General features: G+C 49.3%; 1 protein-coding gene across 2 annotated transcripts in view; it reads left to right on the top strand.

Annotated features, from left to right (window-relative positions):
* LOC140418567 (mitogen-activated protein kinase kinase kinase 5-like) overlaps nt 1–13,711 on the top strand; it is a 277,605-nt gene that overhangs the window by 97,541 nt on the left and 166,353 nt on the right. The gene's annotated exons all lie outside the window — the stretch shown is intronic.

The following is a 13,711-nucleotide window of genomic DNA, read 5'->3' as shown; positions in this document are numbered from 1 at the left end:
CCAGAATTCAAACTGAAAGTAAAATAGAGCTCATGGCTCTGAAGAACATTCCAGAGAAGTCAGAACCAAAAGCCTGGCTTTTTTGAGCCAGCTCATTGGCCGCCAGCAAAGTCCATCAATCCGAGTCACCACTGAATAACCTCAACCAGGTTGAGGAATTGAACCTGCCAGTTATATTGCTTTTAACGTTCCCCATCCACCTTCACCTTAGACATTCAGCTGACACTCTTCCTGATTAACTCAACATTTTCTTCCACACGTGATTGGGAGACTCAAGACGGAGGTGTGTTGTTTCACAGACACCCTCATTGCATCGCCAGTGACTTCATTGCAGATGCCGGCACAGCACAGGGGAGCTCAGTCATCAGCAGCACCTCAAGGGTGAAGAGAATATATTCATCACTGCGACAATTTGCCGCCCATCCCATCCCTTCCTCCCCCATCTCCCACCCCTCATTCCCGGACCTCCCCATGTTATATTACCTTTGAACCAGCCGAGTTGATGAAATGAACAATAGTCTTCTTGTAAAGATGAACTAATTTATTGAGTAATATAAATAATATTTGTGAGTCCTTTGTACTTAATACTCAACTAGTAAAAGAAATAAAATACAGTAAAGATAACTAACTACACAATGTAATAATTTAATAACTTATAACTTCTCTCTCTCTAGCTATTCTATGTCTTGTCTGTTCACCCTCCTGAAGCACACTCTCTCAGAAAGAGCGGGAAAGTCTTTCTTAAACCATCTGATAGTGAGACATCTAGTGTTGAAATTACTGTACTACATTTGCATACATTGATCATGTATATTGATATACAGAGATCACTACACCCAATCAATGGATCTGCATATTTCAATTTGGAACCAAGCAGCCCATGGTGTTATTAACTATAGACAATAGAGCCATGAACGAAAGAACATTGGGGAGTTGTTAGTTTGCAAATTTTGACCACAACATTTACAGACTTCATTTTAGGCTTTCTCATGCATTGTCAAAACAACTCTCAGGCCAGTTTTTCACCTCGCTAGTTGACAATGTGTGAAAGGTTAGTAGCTGAATTTTGATCTCCAGCCATCTGCACTTCCAGCACCAATCACTGGACTGTGATCAGCAATGGGATCACTGGCTGATCTCTTTTGATTTTACTTTTCACTCCCTCTCCAACAACCCATAAGCTGTAATTTGATGCCTACTTCTGCTTTGGTTAAGGTTGACCGAGCGCAAGGGCGGCACAGTGGTTAGTGCTGCTGCCTCATGGCGCCGAGGACCCGGGTTCAATCCTGGCCCTGGTCACTGTCCGTGTGGCATTTGCATGTTCTCCCCATGTCTGCTCGGGTCTCACTGCCACAACCCCAAAGATGTGCAGGATAGGCAAATTGGCCACACTAAATAACCCCTTAATTCCTCATCCTGGCTCACTGTAGTCCCTCGCCTCTCCTGAACGAGCTGACTCCAAAGAAGCTGAAGACAGTCAAGAAAGACCCTATGTTTTTACGGTGCCTCTAACCTCCTCCGCACATTTCAAAGTGAATCACAGCCAATGATGCATTTCCTGAAGTGTAGCTAGTGTTGAAATGGAAACAAAACATGATAATCAATTTATGCACAGAAAGCCCCCATAAACAGCATTGTGATAATGACCAAAAAATCTGTCTGATATCAATATTGGTTGAAGGATAGGTATTGACTGGGGCACTGTGGAGTACTTGGTTTACTGTCTCATCTGAAAGACCACACCATCGACAGTGTACCATTCCCTCAGTACTGCATGGTAAGTGCCAACACTAGATTGTGCCCACATTTCTTCTGCAGGACCTCAACCCGCAACCGATGTTACCATTTGTAATAGCCCATATGAGGCCCTCGGGGATACCTTGATTGATTTCCCCATGGGGCTCATGGAAAGTGAGTTTCCTCGCTGGTGGGCAGAGGCCCACCCAGCTGGGGCTCATAAGAATCAAGTATAGTGATTGGCCCAGACATGGACCAGCATGTTGGTTGTCCCAACAGGTCTGTGTTGTGTAAATGGTTCACTGCCGTGGGCAGACTTTATGTGGCCTTGATTAAAAGCTACGTTCTTCTGACCACTGGCTTCCTGGGTCTCAATACTGGCGATGAGGTAAAATGAAAATCTGAATTCCAATTCTGGACATCTCAGCCGCTCCAGAGGGTTTCCATACAGCAAAAGCTGTACTTTTTAAAATGTCACTTTTTGGGAAACTGGAGACCTTCGACGCAGGCCTGGAAGATTGGGCTCAGTATGCAGAGCGGATGAGGTACGTTTTCCAGGCAAATGTCATCTTGGAGGAGGACCAAGAGAAGGCAATCTTCCTGACTCCTTGCAGGGCCCCAACTTTCGGATTATAAAAAGCCTCACGCACCCAGCCGCATAGATTCCAAATCGTTTGATGAAGAGTTGCATTGATGTCCAACCATTATGACCCAAAATCATCTGTAATTATGCAATTGAACTGGTTCGAACAGCAGTGTTGAACTGGTACCATTGCATAATTACAGACGGAGTGAGTAACGAAATTCTTGACTTGACTACAATGGTTGGCTGAGCATTGCGAGTTCAGGATTCTGAGGGATCGGCTAGCATGCGGAATCAACAACATGTCCACACAGAAGCTGTTGGCAGAGCCTACTTTGAATTTAAAAACAGCCATTCAGCTAGCACTGTCCCGCGAAAACATGGGAAAAGGGGTGCAGGAACTCCAAGGTTATATGGACCATAGTGTCCATAGTTTTGCTTGACCTCGAAACTGGACTCCAGTGTTGTCCCAGTGTCGTGCTCAAATGGCCAGGTCACCTCCAAGGCGACAACCAAGGGGCAACACCATATCCGCATCCACCATGGACCAGCGGGATACCTCCCCTGAGGACGAGAGGGAATTCTGGCATCATTGCCAGGTCTGTGGGCATAGAACACATGGCAATCAAGGCCACCAAAATGGGCAGAGAACACGTCGCCCTGGACAGCCGATGAGGTCGCCCTGAGCCAGGGCCTTGCATGTGTCCCCACCTGAAAAAGACAACATGATGCAACTGAAAGATGGCACCAATTCGGGTCAAACTACAGATAAATGTACACCCCCTAGTGGTGGAGTTAGACACAGGGTAGCCATCTCCATCATTGGTCAGCTGATCTTACACCGACTCAGCACAGGAATCCTGCCACTCCACCTGCGTGACACCAAGGCCAGATTGGCGACATACACTGGGGAACCATTGAGCATCATAGGAACCATCGTGGCCTCAGTAACCCGCGGCCAACAAATAGCCAGGCTACCTTTGGACCTATGGTCATGTTGCAAGAACTGGGACCCATGTTGTTGGGGTGCGATTGGCTGCGGATACTCGGCTTCGATTAGCAGCAGATTTTCCGGATGGGTACTGGAAATCAGTATGACGTACTCGGGAAAAAATCCAGAGGTATTCCAGGAGGGCCTTAGCAAGATAAAAGGAGCCAAGGCACGAATTTACATGGACCCAGAGTCTCAGCCCAGATACTTCAGGGCACGGCTAGTTCCTTATGCCTTCTTCACCAAGGTGGATTTTGAGTTTCAGCACCTAGAAAGTTTGGGTATCAAATGCTCTGTGCGATTTGCAGAATGGGCAACACATGTGGCGGTACGGTACCACAGAGGTTAGCACTGTTGCTTCACTGCAGCAGGGACCCAGGTTTGATTCCCAGCTTGGGTCACTGTCTGTGCGGAGTCTGCACGTTCTCCCCGTGTCTGCGTGGGTTTCCTCCGGGTGCTCCGGTTTCCTCCCACCAGTCCCGAAAGACATGCTTGTTAGGTGAGTTGGACATTCTGAATTCTCCCACTGTATACCCGAACAGGCGCCGGAATATGGCGACTAGGAGATTTTCAAAGTAACTTCATTGCAGTATTAAGGTAAGCCTACTTGTGACACTAATAACGATTATTATTATCATTACGTGGTCCCAGTGATGAAGCTGGCCAAGTCAGTTCACCTCTGCAGGGATTATAAACTGACTGTAAACTGGGCATCCCACCTGGACCATTATCCTGTGCCTCACATGGAGGATTTGAGTGTGAAACTGGCTGGGGGATGCTCGTTCACCAAACTGGATATGAGCCACACACATCTTCAGTTGGAATTAAACAAATAGTTTGCTGCCTTGGGAAGACTTTATGTGACCTTGATTGAAACCTACGTTCTTCTTACCGCTGGCTTCCTCGGTCTTAATACTACGGTCCATTCTTGGAGCTGTGGATTTTCATTTGTGAACTTGCTTTGTCATTGTGGGCAAGCACAGGGTAATAGCCAAGCAGAATCTTATTTGTCTGTACTCCTCTGTATTTAAATACATACACCATTGTGTGACTCATATTCTTTCACATGCCATGTGCAGATTTCTTAACCCATTCAGTGTAATCACTCTTCCAGTACATAACCTTCAGTTTATGGGTAATCAGACTAATTGCACCAAATTAAAACAGTACCACTGTCTTTGGCTTCTCCCCTATGATGATCACTGTTGGCTGCATGAAGCGCTTTGGCCATTCTCCTGATAAGTAAATATCTTTGCACAGCTGAGTAAACATTGATGTTCTGCTATTTCTCATGTTTTTAATCAACTCAGTTGGTATTTAATCCATTCCTGTCTCCTTTCCAGTTTTTATCTCATTCATCGCTGCTCTTATCTCACTCTCCAGTCTTTCTGGTCCAATGAAATCCGTCTCAACGGCATTTTCTTCTTCTCGTTTAATCATTTCAGCTTTTTCATTTTTCGCAGAAGGCTGTTCAATATGCTCCTTCCATCAGGGTTTGTTAATGAAACACTTTCCTTATTCTCCATCGATGTTGTTTCCAGTCCTTCATGTTGAGTCTCGCGAATCTTTGCTTTTGCAAACATTAGGTCGACCCTACCCGAATCGATCCAATCCTCCGAGTATATCGCTCTGCTCTTTGCACCATGGGCGGGATTCTCCGTTGCCTGACGCCAATATCGTAATCGGTGATCGGGCGGAGAATCCCTGTTTTCAGATGCTCCACCACCTCCAAAATGGCATAATCGAAGACTGTCTCAGGAGGTTACTTGGAGGCCCTCCCCCGATACTCTGCCACTGATGGGCTGAGATCCCGACCGCGCGGGGCACGTGTGCTCTCAATTTCCATGAACCCGGCGTGGTGGCTGCGGACCGTATCCAGCGCTGCTACAGTTGGGGGGCATGGGGGGGGAGCCGTGCTGCTGGCCGGGGGGGGGGGGGGGGCTTCGGCGAGGGCTGGTGGGGGTGGCCCGGGGGTGGCGAGGGGTGTCCAGGGGACACTATCTGGCAGGTTGTGGCTGCGCGCGGCCGGCGCCATGTTGTACGACGCGACCGCTGTAGGTCGTCGCCGTGCGTATATGCGGCCACTGATCCGCCAATTCTCCAGCCGTTTATTTCGTGAAGGCCGTGTGTTTAACATGGCACGGCTGATAACCCCTCACCGTTCGGAGGGTCAGTGCTGGGGCCTCGTCGATATTTTAGTCATAATACAGGACACTTCCTCCGGACATTGCCTCAAAATCGGAGAATCCAGCCCCATATCTTCTTGTGCCTTTCTCTTAACTCTTTATTCATGTGAAGGAGCCATATTGGAGCTGAAACGTTACCTCTGTTAATCCCGCCACAGATCATAGCAGAGCTTCTGAGATTTTCCAGCACTTTTTGTTTTTATTTTGGATTTCCAGCATCTGCCGTATTTTGCTTCTATATCCAGGGGCTGGTTTAGCACAGGGCTAAATCGCTGGCTTTGAAAGCAGACCAAGGCAGGCCAGCAGCACGGTTCAATTCCTGTACCAGCCTCCCCGAACAGGCGCCGGAATGTGGCGACTAGGGGCTTTTCACAGTAACTTCATTTGAAGCCTACTAGTGACAATCAGCGATTTTCATTTCATATCCCCTCCCTCCTGATTTGAAAAACTATCCTTTTCCTTAACTCAGGAGGAGCTGGGAGTTACTGCTGCATTATTAATCTCACATTAACATTTTGCACATTTTACTATCTCGGACTTGCACCCCTGTCTGAGGTGCGGTGACCCTCAGGTGAAATCACCACCAGTCAGCTCTCAAAGGGGAGAGCAGCCTATGGTCTTCTGGGACTGTGGTTACTTTCACTACACTTTCACAGTCTCAGATGTTAGTTATTGGGTGGAGATAAACAATTTTTTTTCACCCCATTGCAGGCACACCCATTGTAAAAAGGTTGACTTGTGTAAAAGAGGAGGGAACGACACCCGAGTGTTAGATCCAGTGTTTACCCTGCACACTATGTTGATATAAATGACGGACTTTGAGCCCCTTCCTAATAACCTGGCTCTGCACCTAACCAATGATGATAGGTGTAGATTCAAGTGGATGGATTCATTCCAACCTTATCTTTAGGAACTGCTGCTCCCTCCTGCAGAATGGAGTCCTCATTCCATCTGGGGGTCTTAGTCAGTTCGACAGCATCCAGGTTTTTAATAAAAGAGAAGCTTGCATTTATATTGCACCCTTCACAACGTCAGGATATCCGAAAGAATTTTTAGAAAGATGTACAAAAGATCAGAATTTCAGAGATCAGGGGCGGGATTCTCCGACCCCCCGCCGGGTTGGAGCATTGCTGGGGGGCATTGTGAATCCCGGCCCCGCCGGCCGCTGAATTCTCCGTCACCAGAGATTCGGCGGGGGAGGGAATCGCACCGCGCCGGTCGGCAGGCCCCTCCCGGCGATTCTCCGGCCCGCGATGGGCCAAAGTCTCGCTGCTGTTAATGCCTGTCCCGCCGGCGTGAATCAAACCACCTCCCTTACCGGCAGGACCTGGCGGCGCGAGGGGGCTCCGGGGTCCTGGGGGGGGGGGGGGCGCGGGGTGATCTGGCCCGGGGAGTGCCCCCACGGTGGCCTGGCCCACGATCGGGGCCCACCGATCCGTGGGCGGGCCTGTACCGTGGGGGCACTCTTTTCCCTCCGCGTCGGCCATAGCCTCCGCGATGGCCGACGCGGAGGTGACCCCCCCTCCTGCGCATGCGCGGGGATGACGTCAGCAGCCGCTGACGCTCCTGCGCATGCGCGGACTTCCGGCGGCCGGCGGAGTTCCTTCGGCCCCGGCTGCCGTGGCACCAAAGGCCTTCCACGCCAGCCGGCGGGACGGCAACCACTCCGGTGCGGGCCTAGCCCCTAAAGGTGAGGGCTTGGCCCCGTTCTCCGCACCTTTGGGGCAGCCCGACTCCGGAGTGGTTCACGCCACTCCATCCCGCCGGGACTCCCTGCTTCGCCAGGTAGGAGAGAATCCCGCCCTAGAGCAGGAGTTGACCATTCGGCCCTTCAAGCCTGTTTCACAATTCAGTAAGATCGTGGCTGATCTGGTTGTGACCTTAGCGCCACTTTCCTGTTGCTCCCAATACTCAGCCTGGATTGTATTCAGTGACTCATCCTCTCCTGCTGTCTGGGGAAGAGAATTCCAAATGCTAATGATCCTCTGGAAGAAGTCATTTCTCTTCATCTCCATCTTAAATGGGAAACTATACCCCCTAGTTTAGATTTCCCCATGAGGGGAAACATCTACCCGGTCAAGCCCCCTCAGAATCTTATATTTCAATAAACTAACCACCCATTCTTCTGAACTCCAATGAATATAGTCTCAAACTACACAAACTTTCCTCATAAATCCACCCCTTTATCCCAGGAATCCACAGAATCCAGAGAATCCCGAAAGGGCAGAAGGAGGCCATTAGGCCCATCAAGTCTTACTGACCCACTGAAAGAGCTCCCTACCTAAGCCCACTCTCATGCCCTACCCCATGTGACCTGCACACCTTTGGACAGTGGGAGGAAACCAGAGGTCTGGAGGAAACCCACGCACACACGCGAAGAATGTACAAATTCCACACTGTCACCCAAGACCAGAAATGCACCCGAGTCCCTGGTGCTGTGAGGCTGCAGTGCTAACTACTGTACCACCGTGCCGCCCTACTCAACCTGATGAAACTTCTCTGAACTGCTTCCAACACAACTACATCCCTCTTGAAGTAAGGAGAGCAAAACCGTACTCCGTGATCTTGGTGTGGTTTCACCAATGCGCTGTACAGCTCGAGTAAGACTTCCCTACTTTATAGCTTTCTGGCTGGGTCAAAATCCAGCAACTCCCTCCCTAATAGCACTGTGGATGTACTACAGCACAGGGACTGCAGCGGTTCAAGATGGTAGCTCAGCACCTTCTCAAGGGCAATTAGGGATGGGCAATAAATGCTGATCTACCCAGCGAAGTCCACATCCTGTGAAATAATTTAAAAACACTCAACCATCTTCACAATGAGGCCAACATTCCTGTTTGCTTTCCGATTAATTCCTACATGACACTTCTTGAAAAGGATGTTGGTTAACATCCCTCTTTAATATTGATTATTGGGGTCATATCTTCTTTCACCTTACCTGCTATCCCTTCTCTCCCCCGCCATATTCACAGATGATTCCATAATTTTCTGTCCATTCACAGCTCACCTGTTGACGAAGTAGCTCATATCGGCCTAGAGCAGGACTCGGACCATCCACTTGGCACTGACGTGCCAGCTAACATTTGTTTCACAGAAGTGAATGTCCAACTCAAAGAAAAAGCTCAGCCACCTTGTTCTGAGCTGAAACAAAGTTTCAAATCTGAGCAACGTCCCAAAAAACTGTTACAGAGAGCACTGCATATACAGATCAAAACTAAGAAAACTTTAACAGAATCGATACCGCAATACCCTCCCCCAAGGTTCAACGTCCTCAGACCCCTGCCAGCCTTTTGTCTTTGTTAAAGTCCATCGCTTCGTCCGCCAATTCAAAGTAAAGTTCCTGGCCCTCATACGTGACCCACAGATGCGCTGGGTATAACATCCCAAACTTCATCCCCTTCTTGAAGAGGGCCGATTTTACCCTATTGAATCCTGACACCCAATTTCTTGATACAGTCATAGTTACTCTTCTCACAGAGACATAGATGCAATTTACTGACCAATGGCCATTAAAGGTACAATTGTTGGATCTCATATGACTACAAATTCTTTCCGCTCGTTTTGGTCACCCAGGTAGGGAATAACGGCACTGATCCCTGCCCTACACGGGGATCCCACCCATTCTTGCCCTGCCGTGTTGTAGAAGTAGCTTCGACGTAGAATTTGTGCATGAGTAGCGATTACTGTGTATAATAAATGTGCTTTGATTTGAACCTTACTAATCGGTGTATTGAGTTATTGATCATTACTTGGACTTGAACCTCGTGGCGGTATCATAAAGATACCTTGCGACTCGAGAGCAAAGGTAATAAAACAGAGCAATTGAACCCGATCTAAAAGTTAGCAACACCGTCTCCGCAAACAACTGCAGTCCTTGCGCTAATGACGCTCACACACCTGACTGGAGCCTTTCTCTATGGTGGAGAGACCTCCGAGATGGGGGGGGAGGCAGGCATTTGGGAGGAAAGATGAAATAAATGTTTCAGGTTACCTCTGCACTTCTCTTGTAAGCAAGGTGTCAATAGAGGTGGTTCTATTAAGTCTATTCAGTATCGATGACAATATCTATGGGTTCGGCGGGGGCGGGAATCGCGGCGCGCCAATTGGCGCTCCCCCCCCCCCCCCCCGCGATTCTCCGGCCCAGATGGGCCGAAGTCCCGCTGCTAGAATGCCTGTCCCGCTGGTGTGGATTAAACCACCTCTCTTACTGGTGGGACAAGGCGGCGCGGGCGGGCTCCGGGGTCCTTGGGGGGCGCGGGGCGATCTGGCCCCGGGGGGGTGCCCCACGGTGGCCTGGCCCGCGATCGGGGCCCACCGATCCGCGGGCGGGCCTGTGCCGTGGGGGCACTCTTTTCCTCCCGCGTTCGCCACGGTCTCCACCATGGTGGAGGTGGAAGAGACTCCCTCCACAGCGCATGCACGGGGATGACATGAGCGGCCGCTAACGCTCCCGCGCATGCGCTGCCCGACAATGTGAGGCACTTCTGCCAGCTGGCGGGGCGGAAATCAGTCCGGCGCGGGCCTAGCCCCTCAAGGTTAGGCTGGGCCCCCCTTTGGGATTCCGCACCTTTGGGGCGGCGCGATGCCCGACTGATTTGCGCCGTTTGTGGCGCTGGTCGGCGGACATCGCGCTGATACCGGAGAATTTCGCCCCAGAATCTGAATCATCACCATCTCCCGGTTGTCAGACTCGTTTCTGCCATTTTTGTGCCATGGCCGCGTGGGCTGTCGTAGGATCCGAATCGTCATGTCTTACCAGTCTACAAGAGTTCTTGCGGTGCCAAAGGGGGGCTTGTTTATCGTGAGGCACAGGGGTAGTGGGAGTGGAGGGCAAGTTACTGTCATCGGGCGGTGGCTGTGGAAGGGCATATAGAAGGGCGAAGATATCCTTGTCGTGGTTCTGGGGGTTGGGGTGACTGGGGGCCAAGAGATCGTACCATTGGTCAGGGATAGTGATCAATTCAGGGAGGTTGTCGCTGTCATCGGAGTCAAGCTCAAGGTGGAAGGTTGCACCTGTGTGCGGAGACAAGTTCGGGTCTGTGGGCATGGACGTGCTGGCATGGCTGGGGAAGGGTTGGACTAGTTGTCGATAGGCGGGGCGGAATTGTCTCCTATTGCCAGAGAGATGTGGTGGGAGTGGCTACATTGGGTTCCATAGACTTTGAGTTGGTTGATGTGGAACTAACCAGTTTTACCATTGGGGTACGTTATTTTGTACACGGAGGGGCTCACTTTGTCCGAGATGGAGTAGGGTCCTGCAAATTTGGGGGAGAGGAAAGAACTGGGGTTGTAAAGGGAAACCATTACTTGCTGATCGACTGTATACTCTACGGGGTGGACAGTTTTGTCAAAGCAGGCTGAACTCTGCTTCCTTCTAGCGCCTAGTCGGACAGCTGCAGCGAGCTGTGCTGCTTTAATATTCTCTGTGACTTGTTGGACTGCTTTTTCATGGGTGAGGGCGGTGACTGTGGGGCTTGCCAAATCGAGACCTAATAAATATTCAAATCCCTTCATGGGTCGTCCGGTCATGAGAGTGTGGCGGGTGATACCTGTGGAACTGGAAATTGTGTTCTGAATAAACATAAGTACAAATGGAAGAACCGTGTCCCACGTGGTATTATTCTGTTGCACCATCTTCCTAATGGTTGCTTTTAAAGTGTGATTCATTCTCTCAACAATGCTGCTGGATGGGGGGTGATATGCTATGTGGAATTTTTGCTTGATTCCAAAATTTATTAGAATATTTTGCATGACTCTGCCGGTGAAGTGGGAGCCTTGGTCTGACTCAATGCTGCGGGGGAGACCCCAGCTTGTGAATATCAGTTGGGTCAAAATCTTAGCGGTGGCCTTTGCTGTGTTTGTCCGTGAGGGAAATGCTTCTGCCCATTTCGTAAAGGTGTTGATTACAACTAGCACGTACTTGAAACCAGTTCTGCAAGGGGGAGGGGGCCAATATAGTCGAGTTGCAAATTTGTCCAGGGACAATTAACAGGTCGGGTGTGACGTAATTGTCCTTTCTTTGTGTACCGTTCAAGATTGTTCTGAGCACAGATAAGACAATTCTTTACATAATGGGTTACATCGGCTTTTAAATCAGGCCACCAACACAATGGTCTTAAATGGGCAATGGTATTGTCTGTCCCCTGATTCCGTGTCTGTCATGAAACTGGTAAATGAGCTGATTTCTGTCCTGGGTGGGGACCACATAAATTCCATTTTTCAAAACTACGTCATCCTGTACCGTCAGTGCGTCCTTCCATTTGTCATAGGCTGGGAAGTTACCGTCTAAAACTTGTTTGAGAGTGTCATCTGCTTTTTGGGCCTGAGATAGATCCTCAATATTGGTCTGGGAAACCTGGACTGAGTGGATCGATTCACTTTCAGGGGGCTGCCAAAAGTGACCATGGCGTGATCCTGCCTTGGCTAAGGCGTCTGCCTTTACATTACCAGGTGGGGACGAACGATGATGGCTTCTCCCTTTAATTATGCCGTACGTGCGATCTGAGGTGTCCTAAGAATATGCTTTAACAACGGGGCAGAGGGTAGGGGGTTTCCATCGGCTGAAATCCTCTAGATTCCCACAGGGGCATGAATTCTGTCAAGCCATTGCATACATATAGACTGTCCGAATGTATGTCTGCGGGAGTTGGGAAAGAATCTGGGTGTTGCACTACTTAAGCTATGGCTGCGAGTCCTGCTGCTTGTGAACCTAGGTGGCCGGGCAATTTCAAAGAGATTTCTTCTAATGCGCGTCCCTGCGCATCTTCTACATAAATTCCACAACCAGTTATCATCTCTCCATTTTCTATCGTGGAGGAACCGTCTGCATAAATCTTTAAGGCGTTGCCTGTGGTCTGGGAATCCTGTGTTTTACTGCCTGCATGTGGGTGTAGTGACCTTGGAATAAAGGGTCCTGAGTTTGTTGGGCTGCTATGATCTGGCACTCGTGGGGTCCCTGCATACTGAAGATTATCGGCAAGAAATGTGTGAGTCTTGGTACGTTTGACTGTAATGTCCCTTGCAACAGCAGTGTCTAGCGAGCTGTTCTGATTTGGCTGACTGAACCATCCTTTAATCTACCATCTAACAAGAGTTGCGTTGGGGTGTGCTCGGTTAAGATTGTTACTGGGTTAAAGCCTGTGATGTACGCAAAATACTGTACTGCCCAAAATACTGCAAGCAAGTGCCATTCACAGGCTGAGAATCCTTGCTCTACGGGGGCCAAAACTCTTGAGGCATAGTCCTAAGCGATCATGTCGTTCTTGCAGGAGCATTGCTGATATGGTTCGGTAGGTCGTTGCTACTTCTATGGCATAGGGCGAGTGTGGGTCTGGAACTTGCAAAGCGGGGCTGTGCCTAGGGCACGTTTTAAATCATCGATGGCGTCTGTGTGCTGCGGAAGCCATTCCCATGGGGCGTTCTTTTTAAGGAGTTCTGAGAGTGGGGCTGCTTTTGTGGCAAAACCATCTATATGACTGTGGCAATATCCTACTAAACCTAGGAATGACCGGAGTGCAGTGACATTGTGGGGCAGGGGTAATTTAACGATTGACTCAATTCGTTTCTGTTCAATTTCTCTCTTCCCGTGGGTGATAATGGTGCCTAAGTAAAGGACCTTTTCTTTTAAGATCTGGGCTTTTTGGGGTTGACTTTGCATCCAATGGATTGCAAAAGACATCGTAATTCCAAAAGAAGCTTTACATGCTCTTCTTTCGTGTCCGTTTGTAGGAGTAAGTCGTCCACATATTGTATAAGGCATTCGGGTTGGGAAAATTTAGAAAGTCCGTTGGCCAATTGTCGGTGGAAATGTAAATGCAAACTTATACTGACAGGCCTTGTCTAATGGGATGGACCAAAAGCCATTGCTGATGTCCAGCATTGTGAAGTACTTTGCCTGTACTCCCTGCTTGAGCATGGTCTCGGGATTTGTGGCAACGGTGGGGGCTGCTAAAGGGATTACATTGTTAATCGGTAGTCGATCGTTAATGGCCATGATCCATCGGGTTTTCTTACGGGCCAAATTGGGATATTATTTGTGGACTCTACAGGCCGAATTACTCCTTGGTCTAATAAACTATTGATAACTTTGGAAATCTCACCCTCGGCTTGCTGTGGGAAACCGTATTGCTTCTGTGGTTTTGGATCGGGACCTGAAATTGTGACCATGCCTAGGATCTTCCCACAATCGTGTTTGTGTTGTGCGAACAAAGCTTT

This window comes from Scyliorhinus torazame, chromosome 1, assembly GCF_047496885.1.
Source record: "Scyliorhinus torazame isolate Kashiwa2021f chromosome 1, sScyTor2.1, whole genome shotgun sequence".
In the NCBI taxonomy this organism is placed as follows: Eukaryota; Metazoa; Chordata; class Chondrichthyes; order Carcharhiniformes; family Scyliorhinidae; genus Scyliorhinus; species Scyliorhinus torazame.
Note: the sequence above shows the minus strand (reverse complement) of the source record. Positions and strands in the feature narration are given on the sequence as shown.